This window comes from Triturus cristatus, chromosome 2_2 (assembly GCF_964204655.1).
Source record: "Triturus cristatus chromosome 2_2, aTriCri1.1, whole genome shotgun sequence".
NCBI classification, from domain to species: domain Eukaryota; kingdom Metazoa; phylum Chordata; class Amphibia; order Caudata; family Salamandridae; genus Triturus; species Triturus cristatus.
This window is the reverse complement of record NC_140582.1, coordinates 598188752-598204511: the sequence shown is the minus strand read 5'-3', so window position 1 is coordinate 598204511 and position 15760 is coordinate 598188752. Positions and strand designations below refer to the sequence as shown.

General features: G+C 39.1%; 1 long non-coding RNA gene across 3 annotated transcripts in view; it reads left to right on the top strand.

Annotated features, from left to right (window-relative positions):
- LOC146862564 (uncharacterized) overlaps positions 1–15760 on the top strand; it is a 342103-nt gene that overhangs the window by 8566 nt on the left and 317777 nt on the right. For all 3 annotated transcript variants that reach the window (XR_014978481.1, XR_014978483.1, XR_014978482.1), the window contains exon 2: positions 3046–3209. This is a non-coding gene — a long non-coding RNA (uncharacterized LOC146862564). The remainder of the gene's footprint in view (positions 1–3045; positions 3210–15760) is intronic.

Here is a 15760-nt window from a genome sequence, read left to right as displayed (position 1 = left end):
GCAGCAAGCAAACTGCACCCAGTCAATTGTACTAATACTGAAGCATCCGCCGCTCAAATGCCCAAAACTCTGCCCCTGCACCAGCTGCCATTACTATCTGCATATAAGGGGCTTGCTGGACTTGCCGCATTCCAGTCTTTGTATGTCTCTAAAACCTCAATGCAATATAACCTTGATGATGACTGTTTTTATATATAATTTGCTGCTACATTTTCTGTACTAGCACCTGTGGGACATCACTTACAAGTATATCAGTGAGGTTTATCTCTTCCAAATGTTTTAGGGGGCCTTGATGCTAGCCCAACTGGACAGATTGCACTTTTTTACTGAATGTATTGATGACGTTACTGCCTTATTTGGTCCTTCCTTGTACTGGCACTTTGATCTTCAGAGCTAAAGTGATATGCTAAATGATTTTAGTGTGATGTAATTCTGATGACGATCATTTTAAGGAACAAATTGCTGCTATATCTTATGGACTAGCGCTTGTGAAACATCTCTTCTTAGTAGATCAGTGATGTGTACTTCTCCAAAAACATTTCATGGCCTCTGAGCTAGGCAAATTTGACCGATTGCATTTTAATTTCATGTATTGATGTTTCTATCATTTTTATTAGGCTCTGCTTTTACTAGTACTTTGCTCCTCTAAGAGAAGTGACACGGCATCAAAATAATCGTCCTAGCTGTACTGTACTATTTTAATCAGTGTGCTCTTCCTTTATGAAAGAGTTTCTTTTGTCTTGCATGTTTAACACTTTTGCAAATTGTAATGCTTTTGATTAACCATACACAATAAAGATACACACATACACAGTGTGTAAATATTTGAGTGATACATTTATTTGCATACTTTTTCTGGTAGTGCATAGCTAAAGGGTATTTGATGAGATAAAGGAGACCTTTTTTAAAAGGTCATCCAGTTTCTTCAGAAGATACAATATCAATAATTGCAAATTAACAGGGAGTTAAGGAAGAGACATCTAAATGTCTACAAAAGTACTCACACCATCAGAATCATATAGAGAAGATTTGATTGAGGAATACTGATTGCCAGAATTTGCAGAGCACTAAAACCATACAAGATGGGATTAGTCAGCACAATACCCTTGTAAAGGTGACGTGTGTGCTCCAAAAATCCCTTAACATAAAATAACATCTCCTCTAAACATATGATCCCATTGGTTGATGAAAATGGAAAACATACTTCCGTGTTTATTTTATTCACAACATAGCACATAATAGATATTTATAATCACGTTTACAATTAGTGTCAGATGAATTTATAAAGATTCAAATATAATTTAGCACATGTTAACACAATGGTTCTTCATTAATATAGAAGACAAATTACCCATAATCCTTTCTACAAACGAAGCATAGACATGGGAGCTATGCTTCTGTGTATCTGCTGTCGTTTGTCGTTGCAAGATTTACTCTATATAAAAATTGATTTCTGTATTGTGCAATAACACCTAAAGAAGTAGCAAACCAATATTCAGAAGATGAATTCACATTTTAAAACATTTGAGCCTATCATTAAATGACTTTCAATGGATTTCTATTTAAATAGGAAATTCAACTCTGTGTCTGGTATTCATTACCATGTTCAACATTTCTGTGGCATAAGGTATTGAGCCTGTAATGTAATTCCTAAAGGCAATCCTAATTATCATATGGACCCAGGCAGCCACATACCTAATCTATTTGATCCCTATAGTCAAATGAAATAATTCATCCATCCAATATTTAGTCCACGTGAGCATTTCTCGGTATGTATTTGTATAGTGTAATGCTAGACTAAAATCATACTGTAAAGGGATGTCCATTGTTCTAGATTTATTATCAATAGCCACAAGGTCTTGATATGAAGACTAGTTCCTTATAAGTGAAATTCAAAAATCCTAGTTAATCAATGTGTACAGATGATTCTTCAGCTACATATACTCCTGCAGGGACAATGCTATTCCATTCAATAACGATTTAGATTCAATTTTTTGCAAGAACTTTCCGCTATCAACACCTTTCTACATATACTCCCACCCCATCAAAAGCAAACATTTCAACATTTCAAATTCTCAAGTATGCAGATTGCTAAAATACCTTGCTACAGGGTAATTCATGAAGGCAGTGTGCAGCTTGGGGTTGACTGTTTGCGAGGGTTTGGAAGCATGGCCCGGCTGCATGCAGGGGGTTAGGTTTAAGTATGGCAGCAAAATATTACATAATGGAAAAATATCCTTGAAATTTACGGAAATACCAAAGGTTAAAGTAACATTATAATTATGTGAAATGTTCAGTAACAACATAAAGTTTTAAAAAAAAAACACACAAATTCACCAGTTCTTGTTTCTAAAGTAACTATAACTTGCGCCCTAAAGTAACTAGAACTCACAGCCTCACCACGCTTTGCTAATTTTGTCAGGATTCCTGCTACAGCTCACCTTTTTTGACTATCACAATATACCAGCATGACTCATATAATTTCTCCCAACACTTACATTACAAACATCTTGTACCCTGACTTTTGACCATACTACATGCTGTTGGTAATAGCTAGCTGCAGTTGGTGTGCCGGGTTTGTTTGGAAAGGCTTAATAGCTTATACAAATGTTTTACCATGTATATGCAAGATCAGGTTTCAGGCACCATGGAAACATCCAGAAAATCCACCAGAATAACAAGCAACCGGCATAGATGAACCTTCTAGAAGACAGCCCTCATCAAAAATAATCCCCGTCACCTGTTCCGTGCTAAAAGCAATTAGATCGGAACCTTTGAGAACATTCTAAAACACCTTTTAGAAGGCAACTTCACCAAATTATTCATCTACACCTGTTCCTTGCTTTAAGCATTTTTGTGAGCCTTCTAAAACACCTTCTAGAGAGGCAGCCTCATCAAGTTAATTATCTGCACCAGATCTTTATTGCAAACAATTAGAATGTGACCTTTATGAATGTTCTAAAGCAATCTTATTTATAAACTATCCACACTCTTTCCCTTTGCTAAGCCTCTTCGCCTGCCACTTACCTGTTTCTTGGCTTCCAGGACTCTGTCGTGCCAGCTCCCCGGATCCTCCTGCTCCTACCTAATGTCCTGCATTAGTCTCACTCCTGGATGGAAAAAAGAACAAGAAGAAAAGGACGGACGCATTAACAGACTTGATTTTACAACGCATTGAGCTCAGTTGCAACATGGTGCTGCAAACAAAGGTAACCAGTGTTTTTGTTCAACTTATACATACTTTTGGCATGGCTCTGTCAGAGAGGTGAAGCGAATCTGGGCCAAATTTGCTTGTGGGTTTGATGCTGAAATCATACTCACTACAGTTTTAAAAGAAAGTGATAAAGGAGCCTCTGCATACAATCTAAATGAAAACAAAAGAACAACAAAACTAAAGGTTGGTTGAAATTTGAAAAGCTTTCATGAGGTGATACCTTGCTGTTGAGTAGACGAGCCACAGCATCTTTGACTCTATAAGCTCTCTCCATCCCAATGCCCTTCCCCCTGGGATTTGCCACCAGAGTAGTGTCTCCTCCTGTATACCGAGGGCAAGTCTCGGGAGGAATAGGTACTGGCATAAACTTTCCATTGGCATCATCTGGAATCCAGGTAGGTGGCTTATGACAAATTACCTCACATAATATATCACTCATGACATATTCTATGACATTATTGATACACATCAACATTTCCAATGAAATCATGGATGAGTAAACGTACATGGTGGGGTGCAAGATTATTTTAACCATAAGAAAGACTTATGTATGCTACCCGGTAAATCATAGTAAAGTATAGTAATATCATAGTCCATTCAAATATTAACAAAAATGTTTCATTATTTTTTGTATTATTTTTTATTTTCATGTTTTTTAGGGATTACTCGTTTTAGTATGATCATTTAGATAATAAAAAAAATATTTTATAAAATGACAAAGAAAACAATTTTTTTTTAACATGGACCAACATATCAAAAGGTAAAATATCGTAACCATTTATATGTGGGATATTATACAATAACATAGGCACACCCTTATTCTGACACAGCCATGGAAGGTAGGTATGTATATGCATACAAATTAATTGTTTTCTATTTTAAAATACCAATCAATTTCAAAAATATATTTATCAATAAGTAAAACAATAAGTTACCTTACCAAGCAACAGACCACCTCCAAACATCCCACTCTCAAACTGGTGATTGATGGTGGAGTGGCGGAAAATGTAGCAGTCATGCACCTGCCCAGGGTGCTTAGCTACAATGTTAGCGAAGAAGCACCTGGAATTGCACATAGCCTCCACATTAATTAGCATGCTTCCTATTGATGTAGAAGTGAGCAATGGCTACCACTGGAACCAAATTCACATGTATACATTCAAATGCGGCTAATACCTTTTCAAATTGTGCTGCTTGGTAGAATCCCTGCTTTATTTATCTGTTTAGGTCCAGGTTTTAGGAAATGGTGTTGCTGAGGTGTGATTTTGAGACTGGTGTCCAGGACAGATGGTAGAACTGAAGGGAGTGTCCTCTGTGATGTACCTGCCACATTAGCATGTGTTCTGAGACGCCCACAGTTAAGTAGTTTTAGTACTGCCAAGAGCTTCACATGAGTGGCATAGTATGTTACTTGAAAGCCTTGGTCTCCAAAGTGGGTTCAATTTTGTTGAAAAGAGGCGATGATAATGTATTTGTTTAGTGTGTAAAATTTGCTGATATTTCTATCTCTCTGATCAAGGAAGTTGACTCTCTGCCTGAAGATCCTCTCCTTTCTCTTTCTTCTTCAAGGGGAAAGTTGATATAGTCACAGATTACTTCGCAGAAAGGCTATATCTATGGTTGTTGTCCAATGTGTTGAGTGTTGTCTCATGCTCCTTTATATACTGGTGTTGTTAGCTCTGATTTTTGCACCCAATCTGAGCTTGCTTTATTTTTTCAAGTCAAAAAACATTAGTGTTACTTTGTATGAGTTTGCTTCACTGAGATAATTTTGTGTGAGTTGTATAAAGAATTTGCAGTACTTCTACCCTAAAATGCCCAATATACATTTATTAGAAAGACTTGAGATATATTTTTGTCACCATGCCGTGGACAAAAATCAATGCAAAAAGCTGTTGTGCCTATTAGTAGCATGAAATTGGATGACTGCAAGAGATTTAGCAATGCAAGAGCAGCACATATATTTAGTAAATCTGGCCATCATTTTCACACAGATGACACACAACCAGTGATTAATTTGAGCGGGTGGTTTCCAGTGCTCTCACCTGCACTTAATTTCCAACACAGGAACTTACAACAGTCTGCCAAATGGTGGCGGTGTTTATCTAAGAGATGAGCACAGCAACAGTTGTTTATTAATTTAATATACATTAAAACGACTAATACAGGTTGCCCAAGCCATTCTTATAGCTTTGGGGGCCCGGAAAAGTCTGAGTTGTCACACTTGTAGCTGTCATTGGCAGCGCTGGCAGGAGCAATGGTTGTGCAAGCTGTAGTAGCCTCCTGTAGAGTGCCCTGGCGCTTATATAGTTACAATTGAAGCACTGCACACAAATTATTCTGCAGTTAACGGGACATTTTAGGAGAATAGGTAGGATTTTAACCTTTCTGTAGTACAATCTGTAGCGTGGTCTAATTATGGATATGTAGGATTTTAACCTTTCTGTAGTACAATCTGTAGTGTCGTCTAATTATGGATGAAACATTAGGTTTTGCTCTGTTCTATACCACATATATTGTCCAAAGTAATGGAGCAGTACAAAATATTAGAGATTCGTCAACATATTATTAAAGCCAGAATCATCAGGAGCAAAACTGGATCACTGCAATTCTCAATACAATGGCATTATACACTTTTTGGAAAAGGTGTAAGTACTACAAAACATGGTTGTTCATGTTACTGAGAATGTATACATTTTGACTGGAGGTCTAACACCTATTTCAGGTTCAGCTACATTTTGCATATGATAGTTTTACCAAACAAAATGTAATATAGTCGTTCAAAGTTATTTTTCACTTAGTTTTCAAACTTTCATTTAATTGTTAGATCACATTGTTGATGACTTGAGTGGAAAAGTAACTATACAGATGTACTTTGTGCTGCAAGGTGAAAACTGGCTCACAACCAGTTCTTTATATTATAAGTGACAAAGGCCCCTTATCACCTGATCGCACTGCTTGTGAATATATCAAAATAAATCTTTATACAGATAATGCTGTGTTGCTTACAATTTATTTATACATTAACAGCAATTTCCACTTTTAATGTGAAAATTATTCTATGAATTGTGTCACTTTGTATCTAACATACATGTCAGAAAATACAATAATTTGTCTGAATTATCAACATGATCATGACACTTTGTAGAAATATTAATAGATTGGCCTATTTAACACATAAGGTTACATTTCCAGGTGCGTATGTGTTGCCAAAGGCATTTCAGGATCTCTATCCCTTCTTCAGGGGCCACTGTAAAGGAATCTATAAGAACAATAAAGAGGGAGTAAGTGTCACTCCAAATAAGATTCCTTATAACCAAAAGCTTGAAAAATATATACATGCATTCTAGGTCTCATGCTAGCTAGAAACGTCCTGATGCCAAAACAACGATACATGACCCTCTAAACAAGAAAACTTTCAGTGGTACTCAGATGACACAGCTAGAAAGGAAAAATTCAGAATGGAAAACCATACAGAGAGTAACCGGTCACACTAATCCAGAAAAATAATTCAGTAGTTCTCAAATGACACTGCTGAATAGAATGAATCTTAGAATAATAGAAACAAATTGAGAATTACCAAACCAGCATTGCGCACGTGTCTTCTATTTTTAAGGAGTACCACCAAAGAGAGGCATGCAAGATGTTCAGATAAATTCCAAGAATGTACGCACTATGTGTACGAAGAAAATGTAGAATATCTCTAGTAGAGCAATCAATGTTGCCTATAATCTGAGATTTAAAAATAACAACCGCCTGTCAAATTCATGTTACAAACACTGAAGCCTCTATGTAACATTCATCATTGCATTAAATATACCTTGGGTGGAAGCGTATAAAACACAGTGTGCTGCACCTCTTAAGGTCGGGTCGTTTACGGGGCAGTTATGAAGGGTGCTGGGAAAGCAGATAAAGGGCTGTTAAAATTGCCCGAGATGTATGTAGTCATAAAATCCTGAAATTTGAAATTGAACTGTTCTAGTGGAAACGGCATCTTCTGTATGGTGAACTAAACAAAGGACTCACTACTAAACAGTTAGTCGCTAAAAATCAATGGCTGCCATATTAGAACTGGGACTGTAACACGCAAGTAAAGCTGTGTTTAACTAGCTGCATCTAAATTCATGGTCATTGTCTCATAATGTACCAGTAGTGAAATGGTAAATCGCAATATCACTTAGTGTAATTCTTGGGTTAACACTTACATATTAAAAGGTGTGCACAATACATACATTATAATTTTACAACCAATTCTGCCACTCATCACTCTTCAACAGCTGGAATTCACATCAACGGCTGCTAGAGTTAACGACCTTGGCTCAGAAGATAATAGCCTGTATCTGAACCCAGGAAGTACAGGGTAGTGTTAACTGTTGACCACTTAGCAAGGATTAGCCATTTGACAATGGACAAGAACTGCTGTGCTTAATTGAGACGGTGGTTTCCGGTGCTCGACACCAGCACTTAATTGTCAACACCAGGGCTTGTAGCAGTCTGCCACTTGGTGGCACTGTCTTTCTAATTTAAAGATGAGCACAACAGTTGTTTATCAATTCAATGTACATTAAAAATTACTACTGACTGTCACCCAATCAATTCTTATAGCTCTGGATGCCTAGAACAGACAAAATTGTCACACTTGTAGGAGTGTGATTATTAATAATTGTGTTGGAACTGCCATTGGCAGCGCTGGGAGAGGGAATGTTTTGTGCAAGATTCAGTAGCCTCCTGATGAGGACAACGGCATCTATTTATTTTTTTTACAAATTAAGCACTGCACCAGATGTAATTTTTGTACACATTTAGAGGTGGGTTCTTTCAGAATGAGTTACTGACAGTTTCCTCAGACAACCTATATGGAAGTTAAGCAATGGCATACTTTCATCTCGATCCTCACAACTATTCATTTTTAAAGGGAAGGGTTTACATTTCAACAGTGGTGAATTAACTGATTATAAACATCCTTTTTATTGCTCTTAAAGGACAACTGTAGATTATTTCGGTAAATTACACTAACTACCTATAGGAACTTGAGGTCACTGAAAGCACTAGATTCAGTAATAGCAGAGAAGCCAGCTCCTCTCTGGCAGACAAAAGTGTATTTTGTTTATGTTGGCGGCACTTGAGGTAAAGAGGAAAGGCTCCTAGCTGGCCAGTAATGTTAAAGAGGAAGACACTTTAGTTCTTATTTGAGGAAATACAATAAACTGCAGCTTCAAGTCAACGTATTTTGGTGTTGAATATTAAGCTAGCAAAACTACACAAGGCAATTATCCGAGGACAAAAAAGTTTCTTTGGGCAACATGGGTCAAGATGAACAACCTTAAATAATAACAAGCGTGCATGCCTAATCTCTTGGTGACATAATAATAACAGATATACAGTGTAAAAGTAACTAGCGCACATGCGCGCCAAAGGACCGTAACAGCCTTTTTTACATAAAACCAAACAAAATATGCAATAAATACTTTTAGACAATAAAAAAAAGACACAGACAAGGACAGCAAACAAAAAAAATACAACTACATTACAAAATAAAACCCCTCTATTCTCACATCGGGTGAACGTGTTTTGTAGCCAAAGCGCATTCAGGCAAAAGCTAACAAACAAAAAGAACTTAAAAGCACTCAAGCAGGGTAGGCGTCCCTGCTCATTCCTGTCGCAATACTCCATGAGGTTTATCTTGCATGGAAAGGTGGGACATGCACCAAGCATCAGCCATTAGCACACTTTCATTTCTAAATGACACACACGAAAGCCAATCCTAAGCAACAAAGGAGTCAGACTCCACAAGGTAAATACAACAGATCTCCTAACAGTGCAAGCACTGTTTAGGCTCGAACTACAAATAGGGGTGTGTAATAGTGACATAAAGGCACCAAAACACATGCAGAATTAGTAGCTGTGATTAAAAACGAAATGTCGGTATGCTCCTGAAACATTAAATAATTGTATTATTTAGTTCATCTCTCATTTCATATATTTCTGTTATAACTTAGGAGGCATGTGTGTGCTTTTTTTCAAATAACCATTCAACACCCAATGCAGGAATAGTGGCTGTAAGAAGAATGAATCAACAAATGTATGTATTATCAAAAAAGAGGTTGAAAGCATGTTCAGGTAGGGTACAGCCAGGTAAGTTGTAGGGAGCTTCTGGAAGTGGAGCAGATCCAGCTGAGTCCTGAGTGAGTGATGGTGGAATAGAGCTCTAGAGTTTGGTTGCAGTGCCATTAAAGGGCACATTTCTAGCCAGTGAATTGTTCAAGACAGATGTTTGTAAGAAGAGTGAGTTCTGACTCTAGGCTTTTCATTTTTTAGTTTTAAGAAAGGATTTTATTAATAATAGAAAAACACACAATATATTACATACAAGATAAAATCTATAATTGAAACCATCAAGTTAATATATAGCGCATAAAAAAAAGAATAACAATCGTATACGTTAACTCTTATTTAACTACTGTATAAGTAAATAACAGAGTGTAAAAATAAATTGAGAATTAATTGATAACTATCATACAAACCTGCTAAACACAATTCATGGGGATTTGGGCACTTTTTCAATCTGGGGAACATGAAGACATGTCTTGTTTGCAGATATATCTAAAAAATTAGAAATGGGTAGCCATAAAAGTTTGATAGCTAGGGACATTGGAGTTACAAACGCTCTGTCAAGTACGCGATTGTAACAGACACCATACCACCAGGCCTGGCAAGATATTGTAGTACCGTCCTTCCATGCCTTAGTAATTTGCTAAAAAGCAACTGCCAGGAATAAAACAATTTTGTGGAAATTATGGGATTGTATAGCCCAATCTTCAGAAACACTACCAAGGAACAGATTAATAAAGTGAAAAGGAGTATGTGTGTGAAAAATATTATTGATTTGCTGTCAAACCTGCAACCAAAAGTTTTAGGTATGAGAACATTCAAACAACACATGTTTCAAGTCTGCTGAAACATCATTGCATGTCCAACAGGATGGGGGGAGATTGGAGTTCATCTTACACAGGAAAACAGGAGTAAACATAAGCCTATTGTTAATGAAAAACAAAGACTGAATAGTGTTAGGTGCCCTAAATGTTTTCCTTATTTTAGTCCAGATTTTATTCCAAACAGAAACAGATTAGGAGGTCTGGAGATCGACTTCCCAAGGAAGTTCTATGTCCGTTTTGGCTCGAGTATCCGGAGGAGAGGTTATCAGTTTCTTTAATTGAGATGCCGAAGGAGAGTCATTCAAAAGTGAATATATATTGTGATAAGAAGATGTAGCTGTAGGGACTGACAACAATTGGTCATAGGTTGATTGAATTAAAGAAATTAAGGAATAATATTGAGATTCATAAGAATTGGGTAAAGAGAAATGTGCTTGAGCAGAAGAAAAAGAAATACATTTGTTCTCATGAAAAAGTTGATAAACCCAACAAAGTCCTCTAGTATGCAAAGCTTTCCAAAAATAAATTAATTATTAATCCTGAGGGATTTATTATACCAAGTAGAAGATTGTAAAAACATTTTTTTAAGGTCTTGGTAAGAAGTAGTAATAGGTTGTAAAGTGTTACAAGTATTATGAAGGCTAGGAAGAGATAAAGAAGGGTGTCTATGTGTAAGAGTCATAAATTCTTTAAAAGAGAATTGCTAAATAAAGAATTTTTCAATATTAGTCCATAAGGGTAAGTTGGGAGTCTGGTCACTAGGTAATAACAAAGAAGATTGTTTGATGGAAAAAGCTATATAGTATGAGTGGAAGCCTGGAAAATGTACTTCTCCTAAATGTTTGGGATTTTTAAGTTTATGGATAAACATACGAGGTTTCAAATTATTCCACACGTATTTAGACAAGATTGAATAAATTATTGTATATTGGAATTTAGGTATTTTTACAGGAATGTTAGAGACATAAAAGAGTATTATAGGTGCTAGTATTATCTTTATAGTGTTTAAGCGACCCCACCAAGACAAAGAAAGGGGATTCCAACGTGAAATAAGCCAATTCAATGTTGTATGCAGTTCTTTAAGATTAAGAGAAACTGTTTCTTTAATAGACAATGTAAACTATAAACCAAGATATTTAATTTTAGTTGGTTTCCAAAGGAATTGAGAATAGGTAAAATCAACATGAAAACATAACTTGTTTAAGCATAGTTCCCATAGAAGGAGAAGTAGTATTACCGTAAAAATCCTCCATGCCTCTTGAAAGGATACTAAAAGGATTAAACTCTTCTAAGGGTATTGATGGTGGAGTATCGATGGGTTTGCGACGCAAGGACTTTGTTCTCCCCATATAAAGTTACATTTATTTCAAACAGATACATTCAAAGATAGAACTATAATTTCCGTAGGCAATGTTAAGATATTAGGTTGGAAAAAAAATATGATTAAAAACTACATAATGCAGGAGAGAAAAAATTCATTCTTTTAAATACCATGTGAAATAAAGCATGGAATTAGGCCGGGAAGCAAATTCTGTCACCCAAATTATTTCAATTATGGTGACTGCTAGGTTAACTAGTATAGAGGAGACGCACGGTAAAATAAACCGAATGGCTCTCCGTGTGTTCGAAAAAACAGAGCGGCAGTAAATTAAAATGGCGGGTGCGAGTTAAAGGAAGAAGTGCGCCCGCCGTAACAGCAATTACCCACATTCTCTTTCTTTAAAAATGTTACTGCCAAAGTCTCAAGAGTTCATGATGCTGCAGGGCTCCATCTTCAAGTGAAATATGGAGCGGAAGCCGCCGGTGGAGCCACAACTCTCCTGAGCCGACACAGAGCCTCACTAGCAGGCGCCCATCTTCTTCGGCATCAAAGCCTCGCCCCCCTACTCTAGGCTTTTCTGTCCTTACAGAAGTATTGCCAGGTAGGATGGGTATCTAGTTGAAGGAACTTATAAGACATGCAACGGAATTTGCTATATATGAATGAATGAATGAATACAAGCTTTATAAAGCACAAACTTAGCCCAGGGGCATCAAGGGGCTGCGGACAGGGATCAGAGATGCCCCTGGATAAAGAGCTTACAGATTCAGGCTGGTGAAGAGCCAGGTCTTCAAGGCCTTACGAAACAAAAAATGCATTTCCAGAGCCAAGATTGAAGGAGGGAGGGAATTCCACAAGATAGCTGCAGCGAGCGAAAAAGCCCTCCCCACCCATCTGACTTTCCTGAACCTGGGAACTGTCACCAGATTCTTACAGGCAGATCTTAGCTGCTTGCCGGGGACATATCTCCGAAACAATCTTTTAATGCCTTCTGACCCCATATTGTAAAAGGGCCTTTGTACCAGGCACAGGGCTTTAAACACAATTCTCCAACCCAGAGGAAGCCAGTGCAGACTTCTGATGGTGGCCGACACAGAGTAGTATTTAGGAAGGCCCATTACCAGCCTGGCAGCGGCATTCTGCACTAGTTGAAGTCGATGCAGGAGCAACTTATTTATCCCCACATAAAGGGCATTGCAGTAATCTAATCTAGAAAGCACAAGGGCCACAACTGCCTGTTTCCGGGAGGGGAGGGAGAGAAATTGAAAGATCTTTTTCAGAGTCCTTATCATCCCGAAGCAGGTGGAAACTGTTCTATTTATTTGAGGGCCCAGAGAGAGGGAGGTGTTCACTATGATGCCTACATTTTTGGCACTGAGGTCAGGGGAAGGACAATAGCCACGCGTATCAGGCCACCAGGCCTCAGACCAAATCTCCTGTTAGTCTCTGAAAATTAAAATCTCAGTTTTATCCCGATTGAGCCTTAGATAGTTCTCTACCATCCATGAAGCCACAGCCTGCATAGAGTTTTTTAAAGTTTGCAGCTGATGCTTCGACACTCTCAGTGATGGTAATCATGATTTTAGTGTCATCAGCGTAGGATAACACTTCTAAGCCGAAAGATCTTACCACTCTGGCAAGCGGGCTACATAAATATTAAAAAGGGTAGGAGTCAATGAGGATCCCTGGGGAACTCCACAGAACAACTGTTTGGGAGCTGAAAAGAATTGGCCCATCTTAACTCTTTGTGACCGTTCCATCAGAAATGATGTGAACAGATTAAGAGTGAGGCCTTCAATCCCTTTTTCCCGGAGTCTGCCAGCCAGTCTTAGAGGAGAGAGGGTATCGAAGGCTGCCGTCAGGTCCAGAAGGATCAGTAAGGTGGTATGTCCAGCATTAACCTGTTGTCGAATATTGTTGAAAACAGCGGTAAACGCCATCTCGGTACTATGCTCACCTCTGAACCCATGCTGTGAGCGATCGAGTAGCTGATGATCCTCCAGATAAGTACTAAGATAGAGGTTCAAGTGTTTCTCCAAGATTTTTGCTGGGACAGGCAACAGGGAAATAGGCCGGTAGTTCTTTAGTTCTGCAGGGTCTAAAGAAGGCTTTTTAAGAGAGGTTTAACCACAGCAGTTTTCCACGCGGTAGGATACTGGCCGGCGGTGATGACAGCATTAAGGATTGAGGTCAAGGGTGGCGCAATAGCCTCCATTCCCAGTTTCATGATTTTCAGGGGACAGGGCTCCAAGGGAGAGCCAGACCTAGTTCCACTTAAAAGCCGCTCAGTGTCCTCTTGAGATATAGGAGGAAAGGAGCGCAAGTGGCAATCCTTCAGAGGAGCTACCAGAGGACCCAATGAAGGATCTAACTTTGTTCCTCCAGCATTAACAGTCTCCAGTGAGGAATATATGTCCTTGGTTATGTCTTGGAAAAAACAGGCCATCTTATCACACAAATCCTGGGAGATATCGGTGTTAGCAAAGGCCGTGGGGGCTAGGAGGGTATTGATCACAGTGAAGAGTTCCCTTGGGGATTTTATGGATTCCGTCATCTTAGAATAATAAGCGACCTTTTCCTCATTAGTAGCTAGCTTGTATTCTCTCAATCTAAGTTTGTGCAAATCCCTCTCAACTGAAGTAAGATCCCGGTGCCATTTCCTTTCCTGATGTCGACATACCTGTCTAAGCTTTCTCAGCCTTTCAGAGAGCCAGGGGGCCGAGGGGCGTTTTCTGGCCACATAGTGCTTCTTAAGGGGGGCAAGAAAATCCAAGGCAGCCGAAAGCCAGTTGGAAAACTCATCATAGATTGAGTTAACATCCAGGTAAGGGAGACAGTCAAAATTACTAAGTCTATTAAGAAGGTCCTCTTTATTAATAAGGCTGAAGTTTCTCTTCATCTCCACCCTGGTCTTAAAATTAGGATCTAGGTGAGATACATCAATTTCTTGATGGAATGATGATCAGTCCAGGAGAGTGGGATAGGATCCTTCACCTCAATCCTAGAATCATTAGAGAAGATTCCATCCAGAATGTGTCCTGCTGCATGGGTGGAGCTCCTCACCAACTGAGGAAAACCACAAGAGTCCATAGATTTCCAAGAAAACCTATGTTTCATAACACAGAGTTTTCTCCAGATGAAAATTGAAATCAGCCAGGAGAGTGGTATTAGATCTTACCAGAAGGGGCTCTATTCGATTACTGAAATCCTGATTGAACATTGCTCTGGGTCCAGGAGGTCAGTATGTGATTACTCCGACAAAACGTTCGGTAGGTAGGACCTTTAGAGAGAAATATAGGGCCTGATAGGGATCTGGGGGAGTGGTGAGGGCCTCTGTAAAGCACGAATAGATGTCTTTATAGAGTACTCCTAAACCTCCCCCTATCCTCCCTTCCCTATCGAATCTGGAAAAGGCATACCCTGAGAGGATAGCCTCCACCAGATCTGGCCCTGAGCAATCTCTGGCCCAGGTTTCTGTAATGAAAACCCAGTTGAGCTTACGAGGGGACACAAAGTCTCTAAATTCTGTTCTGTGCTTAATCAAGGATCTGGCGTTCACAAGGTATCCCATGAAAGAATGCTTCCTGGGCAGGAGATGGGACTGACGTGTAAAAACAGAGGAATTCCTAGCAACACCCAGTGGAATAAATGCCTTGCAGTTTGCGCACTCGTACACTTGACAACCAGCCAGAGGCTTCAGGTTCATAGACCTGCAGTGGGACCCCTTCTGTACTTGAAGCTCCAAGAGCTGTCCTCAGGAATAGACAAGGGGCTTACCCGGGTCTAAAATGAATAGGCCAGGGTCCCTGGCACAAGCCGCAAACTTGGCGTGGACGGGCACAGACGGGCTTGCCTTTGGCACGCCTTCAGCACGCCGGTGGCACACACGCTGTGTGCGTAAGCTGCGTGTCTGGCCCAGGATGCTGTTAAATATGCTGGGCCGGGAACAACTAGAGAGCCGCCTGTTCAGCTGCGGCAGGAAGTGGGAGGGAGGAGTAAGAGGTAAAATACTCACTTCCCTCCACACAATCGGCAAGCCGTGGTGGACTGGGGAAGAAGCAAGAAACCCTTACGAGCCCCCCAAAGCCAGAAAATAAATGTCCCAAGCGGAAGAGTGACAGACGAAGGAGTGCAAGGGGGGCTTACACTGTTTCCAGGGGCACTCCGGTTGGAGAAAAAACTCCTAAATTCTAATTACATCAGTACATTTCGTATAGTTCAAACACGTGTAATCGAGGTAATCATGCTTGAAAGGTCGTTTATTTAGTGGGTCACATATTAAATCATCAT